We start from the raw sequence: 15,539 nt of genomic DNA on the forward strand, positions 1-15,539 counted from the left end.
ATGCGAAGGGGTTGCCAAATATCCTTGGGTCTGGGGAGGGAGGTTGCAGTGTGGAGGAGACTTCGCTGTTTAGGTCACATTATGTCATGGTCTTGAGCCACGAGACCCACTTTTTATAATTTCTAAAAAAATGGACTGGGGGACTTAACACAAGACCATAACAGTTCAAATTGGAAAATTGTGGAAAAAATCCCAAAATTGAAAATTTTAACAAATATTTTTGACTAATGTCAATTGTGGATTTCTTAGTGGAATCACCCATGGACCAAGTGGTATCAGCAAATGCAAAGTATTGTATCCCACCGCTGAACCATCAATGTAGGAAGCTGGCTTTTTATGTAGTGGGCCACTGTACGCATGCAATTTGACGAAATCAGTAAATCTACTGAAGCCAAAGCCAACATTCTTGCCTATAGCGAAGAAGAACGCCAACGTATCTATGCATTGATAGAGGAAGATATCAGTCAAGCATCGACCGGACGCACCAAAGAGCAATGCTACAAACAACTCTTATACCTCTCAAAGCGACACATTAATCAAAAGCTCCACGCGAGCACATTACTGAGGTACCACAGAGCCCTAAGAATTCCCCGCAGCCTACGGATAGCCCTCAAGCCCTCCCTCTGTAAAAATTCAAAAACATTCAAAGAAAAATGGAACGGGATTTTAAATAAATGTAGGCTGGACCTGATTCTTCTAATAGTTGAAGAACTATCTGGAATCTTAAAAGACCTGGATAAGGAGATTAAAGAAGTTGAAAAAGAACTAACTGAGTTACTTACACCTGATGAATTAAGAAAAACCTTAGAAGACATCAACCTCGTCTTAGACAAACATAGTAAGGAGATTAACGAAAGAAAGGTGAGGAAATTCAGGAGGGATACTCTAGATTATAAGCTCGACAAAGTTTATACTTGGCTGAGGTATACGCCCAAAGACGTCGCAACAAACCTTACAATGCACAAACCGACACCTCATCATCAGGAAGCGACTCCTCTTACCGCTCAAAAAAGACTCCAACTCAGACACCTGCGGGTCCAACAACTGATTCACATCCAAACGACCAAGCATCATCTTCAAGAGACAGACAACAACCTACCCCGGTTCATTTTTTAGAATCAGGCCAAGAGGACACAGAAGACTCAGGAGGAGCAAGAAGAAAGGAAAAAGAGAAAAGTCCACCAATTACACGCGGCGCAGTAACCAAGAGAGACCAGAAACCCAAGAAAAACACCTAGTCATCAACATTTCGGATATCAATCTCACCGCACATCAAATGCACCTCCTTGAGAAAGGCACATCATTCATACCTACTACTCAAACCAACTTATTGGAATTAGAAGTGAGTACATTTAAGCTAACAAGAAAACTGAGACTTCGTCATTTTTTTGACAACGTGCTACCTTCGAATACCGAGGAAAAACAAGATCAACTCAAAGGCTTGCGACCCTCCAGTAATTACCAACCACCATGCAGCCACAAAAGTATTGACACATTTGAAAAACTAGTTAAAAAGGACTTAACAAAAATCAACTTTAATAGAAAAATGGTACAAAGTAACATCACTCAAAAAGACAAAGATACACTGAAAAACTTGGCAAATAATCCGGAGATTAGATGCATAAAAGCCGACAAGGGCAGAGCCCTTGTGATACTCAATACTGACATGTACAATAGGAAATTGGATGAACACATTAATGATGCTACCACATACATGAGATTGGATTACAATCCTACAAATGAATTCAAAACCATACTACAAACATTTGTAGATAAAGCTCACGAAGCAGGCATCATTGAAGAGCGCACCAAGAAGTATCTATTATGTGAACACCCAAGGAGCCCTTCGATCCAAATTTCACCTAAAATACATAACAAGCATTTACAATGCAACGGTTTCGCCTTACAAAAAGTTAGACACGCTTTCAGTTTTAGTAGAGGAGACCCCTTGCCTCCCACTGCAGCTGAAGCATTTCAGCGCTGTGAATTAACCCCCTCCTGGGAGAGTTAGCTCTACTTTTTCAGAGAACTTTTAAGGCATCTGCAAAGTGGACTCTGGCCCAGGGCCCCAGCCTTTCAAAGGGGGTGGGAGTGAAGGGGAGGTGTGGTGTGAAAGAGCCAGCTCTGTTCTACAGATTTTTGCGCTCATCACTTAAACTATTTCCAAGATTGTCTTTAAAAATTAATCTATTTTTTAATTTATTTTTAATGTATATTACAGACATTTTGCAGACAAAATGTGTTATACAAGGAAGCCATAGCTGGATGGATTAGTGAAAGTATGAATGGATGAGTGAAGGGGTGAATGGAATGATGAGGGAAAGGATGGATAGATGAGTGAATGAGTGGAAGGATGGATGAGAGAAAGCGTAAATAAATAGATGTATGTGTGAAACGGTGGATGTATGCGTAAGGGTGGATGGATGAGTGAAAGGATGGATAGATGGGTGAAAGGGTGGATGGATAATGAGTGAAGGGTGAATGGATAATGAGAGAAAAGATGGATGGATGCATGAGTGGAATGTTGGATGAGAGTAAATTAATTATTTTATTGGTGGAAGTGTAGATGGATGTGTAAAAACAGGTGGATGTATTATTGAAATGGTGGATGGATCAATAAAAGGGAGGCTGATGCATCAGTCAGTGGATGGATGAGAGAAATTATGGATGCATTGATGTATTGATAAGTGAAAGGATGAATGAATAGATAGATGGATGAGTGAAAGCGTGGATGTAAGGATGTATGAGTGAGTGAGGAGGGTAGAACAGACTAAGTGTGGATGAGCTGTTAATGGATGAATTCATGAGTGGATGAGTAAATGGATGAGTGGGTGGATGGGTGAAGGGCGGATAGAAGGATGGGTGCAATTGGAGGCTGAGCAGAGAGTGCATCAGTGAATGGACGGTGCAGGGAGAGGCTGAGCAGAGAGTGCAGCAGTGAAGGGACGGTGCAGGGAGGGGCTGTGGAGAGAGTGCATCAGTGAAGGGACGGTGCAGGGAGAGGCTGAGGAGAGAGTGCAGAAGTGAAGGGATGGTGCAGTGAGAGACTGAAGAGAGTGCAGCAGTGAAGGGATGGTGAAGTGAGAGGCTGAGGAGAGTGCAGCAGTGAAGGGACAGTACCGTGAGAGGCTGAGAGAGAGTTCAGCAGTGAGTGATGGTGCAGTGGAGGAGTGAGGGCTGCAGCCTGGATGGGGGGCTGAGCAGAGAGTGAAGCGACGGCGCAGGGAGAGGCTGAGGAGAGAGTGCTGCAGTGAAGCGATGGTGCCGTGAGAGGCTGAGGAAAGTGCAGCAGTGAAGGGACGATGCAATGGGGGGCTGAACAGAGAGTGCATCAGTGAAGGGACGGTGCAGGGAGAGGCTGAGGAGAGTGCAGCAGTGAAGGGACGATGCAATGGGGAGCTGAGCAGAGAGTGCATCAGTGAAGGGACGGTGCAGGGAGAGGCTGAGGAGAGTGCATCAGTGAAGGGACAGTGCAGGGAGAGGCTGAGGAGAGAGTGCATCAGTGAAAGGATGGTGCAGGGAGAGGCTGAGGAGAGAGTGCAGCAGTGAAAGGATGGTGCAGTGAGAGACTGAGGAGAGTGCAACAGGGAAGAGACGGTATAGTGGAGCTGAGGAGAGAGTGAAGGGATGGTGCAGTAAGAGGCTGAGGAGAGTGCATCAGTGAATCGATGGTACCGTGAGAGGCTGAGGATAGTGCAGCAGTGAAGGGACGATGCAATGGGGGGCTGAACAGAGAGTGCATCAGTGAAGGGACGGTGCAGGGAGAGGCTGAGGAAAGTGCAGCAGTGAAGGGACGATGCAATGGGGAGCTGAGCAGAGAGTGCATCAGTGAAGGGACGGTGCAGGGAGAGGCTGAGGAGAGTGCATCAGTGAAGGGACAGTGCAGGGAGAGGCTGAGGAGAGAGTGCATCAGTGAAAGGATGGTGCAGGGAGAGGCTGAGGAGAGAGTGCAGCAGTGAAAGGATGGTGCAGTGAGAGACTGAGGAGAGTGCAACAGGGAAGAGACGGTATAGTGGAGCTGAGGAGAGAGTGAAGGGATGGTGCAGTAAGAGGCTGAGGAGAGTGCATCAGTGAATCGATGGTACCGTGAGAGGCTGAGGAGAGAGTGCAGCAGTGAGTGATGGTGCAGTGGAGGAGTGAGGGCTGCAGCCTGGATGGGGGGGGGGGCTGAGCAGAGAGTGCAGCAGTGAAGCGATGGCGCAGGGAGAGGCTGAGGAGAGAGTGCAGCAGTAAAAGGACAGTGCAGTGTAAAAATAAAAATATGCCTTACCTCTAACATAAACTAAAATCAACATACATACCTGTCTGAACAACTCCGTGCACAGCGGTGCACATTGCTGAAGGGAATCGCCACGGGCCATGTTGAACCTAGAAAAGAGAGAATAAACATAAGATTAGCAAAAAAAATAAATAAATGGCTTACCTCTGAATGAAAACAGAGACAGAGAGTGAGGTAGTGAAAGAGAGTGAAAGTGACTTAGTGAGATAGAAATAGAGAGAGTGAGGTAGCGAGAGAGAGAGTGAGGTAGATAGAGTGAGACAGAGAGAGTGAGGTAGTGAAAGAGTGAGTTAGTGATGGAGAGTGATTTTGGTGGTAGTGAGATAGAAACAATGAGTGATGTTGTGACATAGTGAGATAGAGAGGGACTGAGGTAGTTTAAGAGAGAGTGAAAGTGACTTAGTGAGATAGAAAGAGAGAGAGTGAGTTAGTGAGATAGAGAGTGACGTAGTGAGTTGGAGAGAGAGAGTGAACTTGTGAGCTAGTGAGATAGAGAGTGAGTCAGCGAGAGAGTGTTGTAGTTATTTTTTGAGTGAGTGACTTGTGTTATAGTTAGGTAGTGAGAGTGATATGGAAATAGATAGAGTGATGTTATGGAGAGAGTTAGTGAGAGAGAGAGTGAGATAGTGTTATAGATATAATTTGAGTAGTGATGTAGTTATTTTTGTTTTGTGGGAGAGTGAAGTAGATATAGAGTGAGGTAGTGAGAGAGAGTGATGTAGTGAAAGAATGAGGTAGTGAGGGTGAGAGTTGTTGTGCTGTATTGAGATAGAAACAGAGAGATGTGAAGTAGTGAGCTAGAGAGAGAGTGAGGTAGTGTATGAGAGAGTGAAAGTGAGTTAGTGTATTTGAGAGAGAGAGAGAGAGTGCGGTAGTGAGATAGAGAGAGAGTGAAGTAGTGAGTTAGAGAGAGAGTGAAGTTGTGTGGTAGTGAGAGAGTGATGTAGTGAACTTTAGAGAGAGTGTCGTGATATAGTGAGAGAGAGATAGTGAGATAGAAATAGAGTGAGGTAGTATATAGAGAGAGTGTGAGGTAGTGAGTTAGAGAGAGAGTGAAGCAGTGAGTTAGAGAGAGAGAGAGAGAGAGAAGTTGTGAGGTAGTGAGAGAGTGTTGCAGTGAATTTTTGAGAGTGTCATGATATAGTGAGGCAGTGAGATAGTGAGATAGTAATAGATAGAGTGAGGTAGTGATGTAGAGAGGGTGAGGTAGTGAGATAGAGAGAGTGAAGTTGTGAAGTAGTGTGTTAGAGAGATAGTTACTGTGGTAGTGATATTGTGATGCTGTGAGAAAGAGAGAGTTGAGTAGTGAGGTAGAGATTGAGGTAGAGAGAGAGTGAATGAGAGATAGTGTAGTAGTGTGAGAGATAGTGAGGTAGTGAGAGAGATAGTGAGTTAGTGAAAGAGAGAGTGCGGTAGTGAGAGTGAGGTAGTGAGAGAGAGAGTTTGAAGGGACGGTATAGTGGAGCTGAGGAGAGAGTGAAGGGACGGTACCGTAAGAGGCTGAGGAGAGAGTGCAGCAGTGAGTGATGGTGCAGTGGAGGAGTGAGGGCTGCAGCCTGGATGGGGGGCGGGGCTGAGCAGAGAGTGCAGCAATGAAGGGACAATGCAATGGGGGGCTGAGCAGAGAGTGCGCCAGTGGAGGGATGGTGCAAGGAGAGGCTGAGGAGAGTGCAGCAGTGAAGGGACGATGCAATGGGGGGCTGAGCAGAGAGTGCATCAGTGAAGGGACGGTGCAAGGAGAGGCTGAGGAGAGTGCAGCAGTGAAGGGACGGTGCAAGGAGAGGCTAAGGATAGAGTGCAGCAATAAAGGGACGGTGCAGGGAGAGGCTGAGGAGAGAGTGCATCAGTGAAGGGCCGGTGCAGGGAGAGGCTGAGGAGAGAGTGCATCAGTGAAGGGATGGTGCAGGGAGAGGCTGAGGAGAGAGTGTAGCAGTGAAAGGATGGTGCAGTGAGAGACTGAGGAGAGTGCAACAGTGAAGAGACGGTATAGTGGAGCTGAGGAGAGAGTGAAGGGATGGTGCAGTGAGAGACTGAGGAGAGTGCACCAGTGAAGGGACGGTGAAGGGAGAGGCTGAGGAGAGTGCAGCAGTGAAGGGACGATGCAATGGGGGGGCTGAGCAGAGTGCATGAGTGAAGGGACAGTGCAGGGAGAGGCTGAGGAGAGTGCAGCAGTGAAGGGACGATGCAATGGGAGGCTGAGCAGAGAGTGTATCAGTGAATGGACGGTGCAGGGAGAGGCTGAGCAGAGAGTGCAGCAGTGAAGGGAGGGTGCAGAGTGCAACAGTGAAGGGACGGTACCGTAAGAGGCTGAGGAGAGAGTGCTGCAGTGAGTGATGGTGCAGTGGAGGAGTGAGGGCTGCAGCCTGGATGGGGGGGCTGAGCAGAGAGTGCAGCAATGAAGGGACGATGTAATGGGGGGCTGAGCAGAGAGTGCGTCAGTGAAGGGATGGTGCAGGGAGAGGCTGAGGAGAGTGCAGCAGTGAAGGGACGATGCAATGGGGGCTGAGCAGAGAGTGCATCAGTGAAGTGACGGTGCAAGGAGAGGCTGAGGAGAGTGCAGCAGTGAAGGGACAGTGCAGGGAGAGGCTGAGCAGAGAGTGCAGCAGTGAAGGGACGGTGCAGGGAGAGGCTGAGGAGAGTGCAGCATTAAAAGGACGATGCAGTGGGGGGCTGAGCAGAGAGTGCAGCAGTGAAGGGACTGTACAGTGGGACTGAGGAGAGAGCGTAGCAGTGAAGGGCTAATGCAGTTAGAGGCTGAGGAGAGTGCACCAGTGAAGGGACGGTGCAGGGAGAGGCTGAGGAGAGTGCAGCAGTGAAGGGACGATGCAATGGGGGGCTGAGCAGAGAGTGCATGAGTGAAGGGACGGTGCAGGGAGAGGCTGAAGGGAGTGCAGCAGTGAAGGGACGATGCAATGGGAGGCTGAGCAGAGAGTGCAGCAATAAAGGGACGGTGCAGGGAGAGGCTGAGGAGAGAGTGCATCAGTGAATGGACGGTGCAGGGAGAGGCTGTAGAGAAAGTGCATCAGTGAAGGGACAGTGCAGGGTGAGGCTGTGGAGAGAGTGCATCAGTGAAGGGACGGTGCAGGGAGAGGCTGAGGAGAGAGTGCAGCAGTGAAGGGACGGTGCAGGGAGAGGCTGAGGAGAGAGTGCAGCAGTGAAGGGATGGTGCAGTGAGAGACTGAAGAGAGTGCAGCAGTGAAGGGATGGTACCGTGAGAGGCTGAGAGAGAGTGCAGCAGTGAGTGATGGTGCAGTGGAGGAGTGAGGGCTGCAGCCTGGATGGGGGGCTGAGCAGAGAGTGCAGCAGTGAAGCGATGGCGCAGGAAGAGGCTGAGGAGAGAGTGCTGCAGTGAAGGGATGGTGCAGTGAGAGGTTGAGGAGACTGCAGCAGTGAAGGGATGGTGCAGTGAGAGGCTGAGGAAAGTGCAGCAGTGAAGGGACGATGCAATGGGGGGCTGAACAGAGTGCATCAGTGAAGGGACGGTGCAGGGAGAGGCTGAGGAGAGTGCAGCAGTGAGTGATGGTGCAGTGGAGGAGTGAGGGCTGCAGCCTGGATGGGGGGCAGGGCTGAGCAGAGAGTGCAGCAATGAAGGGACAATGCAATGGGGGGCTGAGCAGAGAGTGCGCCAGTGGAGGGATGGTGCAGGGAGAGGCTGAGGAGAGTGCAGCAGTTAAGGCGACGATGCAATGGGGGGCTGAGCAGAGAGTGCATCAGTGAAGGGACAGTGGAGGGAGAGGCTGAGGAGAGAGTGCATCAGTGAAAGGACGGTGCAGGGAGAGGCTGAGGAGAGAGTGCAGCAGTGAAAGGATGGTGCAGTGAGAGACTGAGGAGAGAGTGCAGCAGTGAAAGGATGGTGCAGGGAGAGGCTGAGGAGAGAGTGCAGCAGTGAAAGGATGGTGCAGTGAGAGACTGAGGAGAGTCCAACAGTGAAGAGACGGTATAGTGGAGCTGAGGAGAGAGTGAAGGGATGGTGCAGTAAGAGGCTGAGGAGAGAGTGCAGCAGTGAGTGATAGAAATAAACATAAGATTAGCAAAATAAACAAAATGCCTTACCTTAACTGAAAAACAGCAGCATACATACCTGTCTGAACCACTTCGTGCACAGCAGTGCACACAGCTGCACGGAGACGCCACGGGCCATATTGGACCTGAAAAACAAAGAAATAAACATAAGATTAGCAAAATAAACAAAATGCCTTACCTCTAACAGCAAAGCAGCAGCATACATACCTGTCTGAACCACTTCGTGCACAGCAGTGCACACAGCTGCACGGAGACGCCACGGGCCATGTTGTACCTAGAAAAGAGAGAAAAAAACCTAAGATTAGCAAAATCAAAACGATCTATTACGTCAAACAGCAAAAGAGCAGCATATCGGGACCAGTTCGTGCACAACTGTGCACACAGCTGCACGGAGACGCCACGGGCCATATTGGACCTGAAAAACAAAGAAATAAACATAAGATTAGCAAAATAAACAAAATGGCTTACCTCTAACAGCAAAACAGCAGCATACATACCCGTCGGAACCACTTCCTGCACAACGGTGCACACAGCTGCACGGAGACGCCACGGGCCATATTGGACCTGAAAAACAAAGAAATAAACATAGGATTAGCAAAATAAACAAAATGGCTTACCTCTAACAGCAAAACAGCAGCATACATACCCGTCGGAACCACTTCCTGCACAACGGTGCACACAGCTGCACGGAGACACCACGGGCCATATTGGACCTGAAAAACAAAGAAATAAACATAAGTTTAGCAAAATAAACAAAATGGCTTACCTCTAACAGCAAACCAGCAGCATACATACCCGTCGGAACCACTTCCTGCACAACGGTGCACACAGCTGCACGGAGACGCCACGGGCCATATTGGACCTGAAAAACAAAGAAATAAACATATGATTAGCAAAATAAACAAAATGGCTTACCTCTAACAGCAAAACAGCAGCATACATACCCGTCGGAACCACTTCCTGCACAACGGTGCACACAGCTGCACGGGGACGCCACGGGCCATATTGGACCTGAAAAACAAAGAAATAAACATAGGATTAGCAAAATAAACAAAATGGCTTACCTCTAACAGCAAAACAGCAGCATACATACCCGTCGGAACCACTTCCTGCACAACGGTGCACACAGCTGCACGGAGACGCCCCGGGCCATATTGGACCTGAAAAACAAAGAAATAAACATAGGATTAGCAAAATAAACAAAATGGCTTACCTCTAACAGCAAAACAGCAGCATACATACCCGTCGGAACCACTTCCTTCACATATTTCATTTAAAAGTATCAATTTACCTTGTCTATTTTCTAAATACTTACTACATATACGTTTTGTTCGACAGGGATAGAGAAGTTACTACTATAAGTAGTCTATTTTCTGTTTTGTTTATATAACATTCAATATTTATAGTTCTGTGTGGTAAATAGTGTTTCTTGGAATGTTGGTTTTTTTTAGTAGTAGTTGTAAAGTGGTAGGAAGGTGAAGTACCTTTCATTGTGACTGCTCAGGAAAATAAAGCAGTTACTTGGATCAATTTCTTTGCCATCTTCACTACAGTATTAAGTGGACATGCTAGTAGAACCAAAATGTCACTTCTTTGTGACAATACCATAGAATAAGATAAAGGATATCTTATGATCCAAAGATTTGTCTTCTTGCTATGATTGGTCTTCAGAAATTTGTACAGATGTATCGTCTTGGGCTAGTGATGTAGAGAGTATGCGCCAACATTGTGAGGCTGTATGGTTCTGGTAATGGAAACAGGTTAAGTAGCAAGTAACGACGATAACACAATTGATGGAGATAATACTGTCAATAAAATAAAAGAATCTATTGGGTGTCTCTCCAACTGTATGATATTGAGAACTAGCTTACCCGTTGCTCGTTGCTGCGATCTCAGAAGAAAGGAAATTTAAGGAAACCTGTTATGATAACATTCAATTTACATTGTGTCATTTTTATTTAAACTTATTCATTTTAATATGGAAAACATTTTAAAGTGTTGTTTTAATTCCGTTTATTTAGTCGAGTGCTTGTGGATACATGGTATTTTTTGTTTTTCCGTCTGGTGCGTACACAAATAAATCAGAAGGTTTTCAGACGCGTGAGCTGGCCACATACAGTTGTCCATGTGAGAAGCACGGATTCTCCAAATCTAGGCCACACACTTGCAGCGATTGTCCTTGTGCTTTGTTGATGGTCATTACAAAAGCGAGTCGCACTATAAACTGTAAACGTTCAGTATTGGAAAGATCATGAGGGCCCCGGGAGGGCGATATTTAACAAATGTTTCTTTTTTTTTTGCTAGAAACCTTCGCGGGAGTGTACTCAACAACTTATCAAAGTTTCATGGTGATCGGATGAATGGTGTAGTAATGCATAAAGAACAAACAGACATACTTATATATATATATATTTTTTTTTTTCGCTTTAAAGCCCCCCCTCTCCCGGCCGGGAAGGAAGGAAGGAAGCGGCACTCGCGGGGTGGTTTTTCAAACGATTCAATTTATTTTTATGCTTCGCAAAAACGCGTTTCGGGAAACCCCTTTATCAATGTGTTCACTATATATAATAGATATGCTGAAGGGTGCAGTACCAAGAAAACATATATAAGAGGGTGTAAAAACACTTGCAAGACTAACAAAAAAAAAAAGCATATATATATATATATATAATGTATCGATTAGCTGGTTCATATGTTATTACATTTTCATGTATATTGTTATGGGGGATTAAGATATGTTGAACATGCTAAGCACGCCACTTGGTTTACTGAATTCTACATACATTTTACTTTGTGATAGGTTTTGGAATGTTAGCCTTTGAGTGTTATAGTTTTTCCCAATAGCCGACTTGCATCTTGCTGATATACTCTGTGGGATGGGAGGGGGGGGGAGCTCTGTCAACTTGGTGGATTAAACATACTTGTTTAGCCCTTCTTTGATCTAGGGCTCTGTAGTGACTGCACGACCTACATACAAGACCTCTTCCTATTGTCCATGTAGGCTTGTGTAACAACTTTGCCTGCTAGGGTTAGTACGACTATCATCATAAAGGAGAAATTGAAACTTCAAGTCCCAGAATCCAAAGTGCTATTAGCTAAACAGAACGAACTGCCTAAACGGCAAGCACAATTCTATGGTGGCATCAAAGTCTGTTATGACAACACTCCACCCCAGTCGTTAGGGGCAGGTGATTTGCTGGTCATGCTGACAAAACCACGGCTGAACAACGGCTGCAGAATGACGCCTCGCGCAGATGAATCGCACACGAAGTGTGTGAGCTCCCAGCTTATATTGCCTGGTCGCCAATAGCACGAAAAGGTCCTGGCAGATAACACTACAGGCCCTGCCACTGTGCGCCAATGTTCATACCTTTTCCGGCTGAGATGTTGCTGAATCGGATCTGCGCCGGCTTGTCTCGGTCCTGGTAAGCGCCCTTGATCCTGGCGCCGGTGCCGGCGGTCAGCACCCGTGGGGTGGCGTATTCGGGCATGGTCCTGGCTGCTGTGCGTGCGGCGGATGGATGTAGATACTGGGCGCCCCCTACTCCAGCCAGCAGCCTTCAGTGAAAAGAAAAGGAAGCTTCTAGTGAAACGCCGGTTAGACAGGCGGGGCGTCTCTGACGCCTCTGGTGTGACGTTAGAAGCTCCATCTAAGGCACAACCTCTAAGAGCAACAAAAAAAGGACTAAAGACAGGGGAGCGCATTAGAAAACACGCCAACTCGGCGGCCATACAGTAATGCCACACGTTCAATGTAAATGTAACAAAAAACAGGCGAAACAATATCTAAAGGCAGCATATTAAGTGATTTCAACACTTTTATAAGTCTTCCTGAAGACACTGGCATCCGTAAAATACATTACAGTTTTTAATTATTTATAAGGAATTCATAGTCAAAAGCTGATCAAAACAAGTCAGGTCCCGGCCGCGCTGTGATTGGCTGACGTCACGGGGGTGTCCCGGGCCGGCAGCCAATCACAGCGCGGCCCGGGAATGACGTCACGGGGGTGTCCCGGGCCGGCAGCCAATCGCAGCGCGGCCCGGGACAAAGGGGCGGGGCTTAAAAAAAGCACCAGAAACGCCCCCGAATCGCGTTTTCGAGAGAAAGCGCGATTGACAGCCTCTGTCTCCCAATGGCTAGCCTCCATTTATGGAGCTAGCCAATTGGAAACAGAGGCGGTCCGAACCTCACTACTAAAAACAAAAGATTTCGATCTGGGAGGGGCTTCGCCCCTCGCCAAGTCGAAACCTAAAAACCTTAATGACCCACCTTTCAGACCTATAGCCTCTACGAGAGGATCTTTACACGAACCTATAGGCAAATACATTGACCGATACTTGCAACCATTAGTCACCAAAATGCAAAATGCAATCAAGGACACCACTGACGAATCAGAATCTATAGTGCTATGCACAGCTGATGTTAGCTCACTCTATACATCCATCCCTCACCAAGGAGGTATTGAAGCATTTGAAAAAGCCATCCTCAATAGTGATATTGACACACCAACGCAAAAATTCCTTATGGAGCTGATGTTATATACACTTTACCACAGCTATTTCAGACATGAAAAAAATTGGTACCTACAACTATCGGGAATGTCGATGGGGAACTGTGCGGCTCCCACGTACGCTAATATCTATATGCAAAACTTTGAAGAGACACACATTTATGGTAACAGCGACTTCTATGACAAGATTAAATTATATGTAAGATACATCGATGATCTTTTTATAATTTGGAAAGACACAAAGAACTCTCTACTTGACGCACTCAATGTATTGAACACCAAAGACGATCGAATACAATTAACTTGGCAAATTAGTGAAACTTCCCTTTCCTTTCTGGATGTAAACATTAAAATTACTAACAAAGGATTTGTAACTGACATCTACCGCAAGCCCACGGACCGCAACAATACCTTGCACTACACAAGTTTCCACCAGGGATCACCGAAAAAACATCTGCCATACTCGCAAATGTTAAGAATAAAACGCATTGTATCTGATGAAGACACTTTCAAAAAAAGAATCACTGAAATGCACGACCGGTTTGCTGAGAGGGGATATCCTGAAACCATTCTGAATGACGCCGCTGAACGTATTGAAAACATCAGCAGACAAGCAGCTCTAAAAAAAAGCCACTACCCCCAAAGATCCTCGCATTGTATTAGTTTCTAAATTTTCCACGTCCAGCATCAGATTTAAGAAAATCATACTCAGACACTGGCCAATCTTACAGATGGAGCCCGATTTCAATAACATTTTTGATACTCAACCTTTATTCGCTTACACACGTGGTAACAACATCAGAGAAATTTTGGAAAGGAAATCTACCACTATTAGAGACTATAAAGGAACCCAGCCCTGCATGAATTGCAGTAACTGTAATTGTATCATTAGAGGAAATAGTATCACCCACCCCATGAAAGGTCATGTCATTAGACTCAATGTTACCGCCACCTGCGACACCAACAACCTCATTTATGCCATCAAATGTCCCTGCGGGAAATTATACGTAGGGAAGACGGAAAGAAAAATAAAGGTGCGCATTAACGAACAAAAGTCCAGCGTTCGCACCAAAAATGAAAAATACAATGTTGCCACCCATTTTGTTGAATGTAAACACACCATCGCCCAATTAAAATTCATCATTTTGGAAACAGTCACAAAAATTGAAGGCAGAGACAACAGTAAATTTCTCCTACAACGTGAAACAGAATGGATTTATCGTCTCCAAACATTGAAACCATTTGGTTTAAATGATCGTATTGAACTCAGCTGTTATTTATAAATATGATATATGCATTGCTCGTATAATGTGTCTCTCGCATTTACCCTCCCTTTATCTATGTTTTCCATGTATTTTGCTTACATTAGTCTTTCTTTAACCCCATTTTTATTCTTATTGAGTCTTTCTACTATTTTCATCTCCATAGCGCTCGTAGACACACCAGGTTGTGAGCCCCCTTCCTGCACCTAAGTCCGCTTTCTATCTCTTGTTCTCCCAACCACGATCCCACGTCATATAGTCTATCCTACACTTTGCGTCCAAACTTTTCATTGAACCGACGGGCAACACCTAATGAGCACAGCGTTCGCGCTTTCAAGTAAATCTCATCACCATACACGCTTTCTTTGAAATTCGTTAATAGCATGTCTTTTCGATTCTTGCCGCCAACACGTTTGATTACGAAGTAACCGCTGATTATATTTTTTCAGATCGCCACGCCCTATATGGAGATCGGCGACTCGTAAGTTTATACTTATCATCTTCCCCCCTTCCGAGCACCATATTTTAATTTCCCACACAGCCGTTAACACGAGTTAACCCACCGTCAATCCGTTCCCCCCACGTTTAATGGGTTGGTGATATTTGGATTATTTCATTTACTTCTCGTTTGTCACGAGCACAACCTCGATTAATTTACAATACTTGCTTATGTTCACCCTAGTGACGGTCTGTCATATCTTCCTTTATTTCCTAGCACTCCTTGACAAAGGGCTAGTTAAGCCCGAAATGCATCGGAGTCTTACCTTATTGGAACAAAAAAGTATTGTCAATTGATAAACATTCACGATCCTTTGAAAGAATAACTGAAAAAATCATTAAAAAGATATTTAAAACAATCTTTGGAATTCATTTCGAACCTAAAGGTGTGCCTTCTGTACAGGGATGCATTTGCAATTCATGCATGCACGTCTCCCACTGTAAAGGTACACCATGCAAAAAGTCTAGATGACCTTTATTGATTTACAGGCCTTACTTTAATAATACCAAGTGCTCTAATTGTGGTAGAGTGGGCGAGCAGTTTAAGGTTCTCAGGGGGGAGTGTTAAGGATTTGTTGCGCGGACAGAGTCAATAAATAGTACAAACACTCAAGAAGAAATCCAAGATCCATACTAATATTATAAAGAGAGAGCCCAAACCTTTGAGGCGGGTAATCTCAGTAACCACAGCACCAATCACAACACCCAATACAGTGTTGGAAAGGGCAGTTGCAGCAGAAGGACATAGACTATTCAGACGGCCACCATATTTAATTTTTTTATTTTTTGCAGAGTTTTATATAGCGCGAACTTAACCCGAACTGAATCAGGTATCAGAGCGCTTACATAGCACCAGTTACGTTACATGAGGGCACACATTCATTTTTGTTAGGCACGGGGAGATTAAGTGATTTGCCCAGAATCACAGGATGTTTGGCGTCGTTACCAAGACTCGAACCCAGATCC

Source organism: Lissotriton helveticus, chromosome 1_1 (assembly GCF_964261635.1).
Source record: "Lissotriton helveticus chromosome 1_1, aLisHel1.1, whole genome shotgun sequence".
NCBI lineage: Eukaryota > Metazoa > Chordata > Amphibia > Caudata > Salamandridae > Lissotriton > Lissotriton helveticus.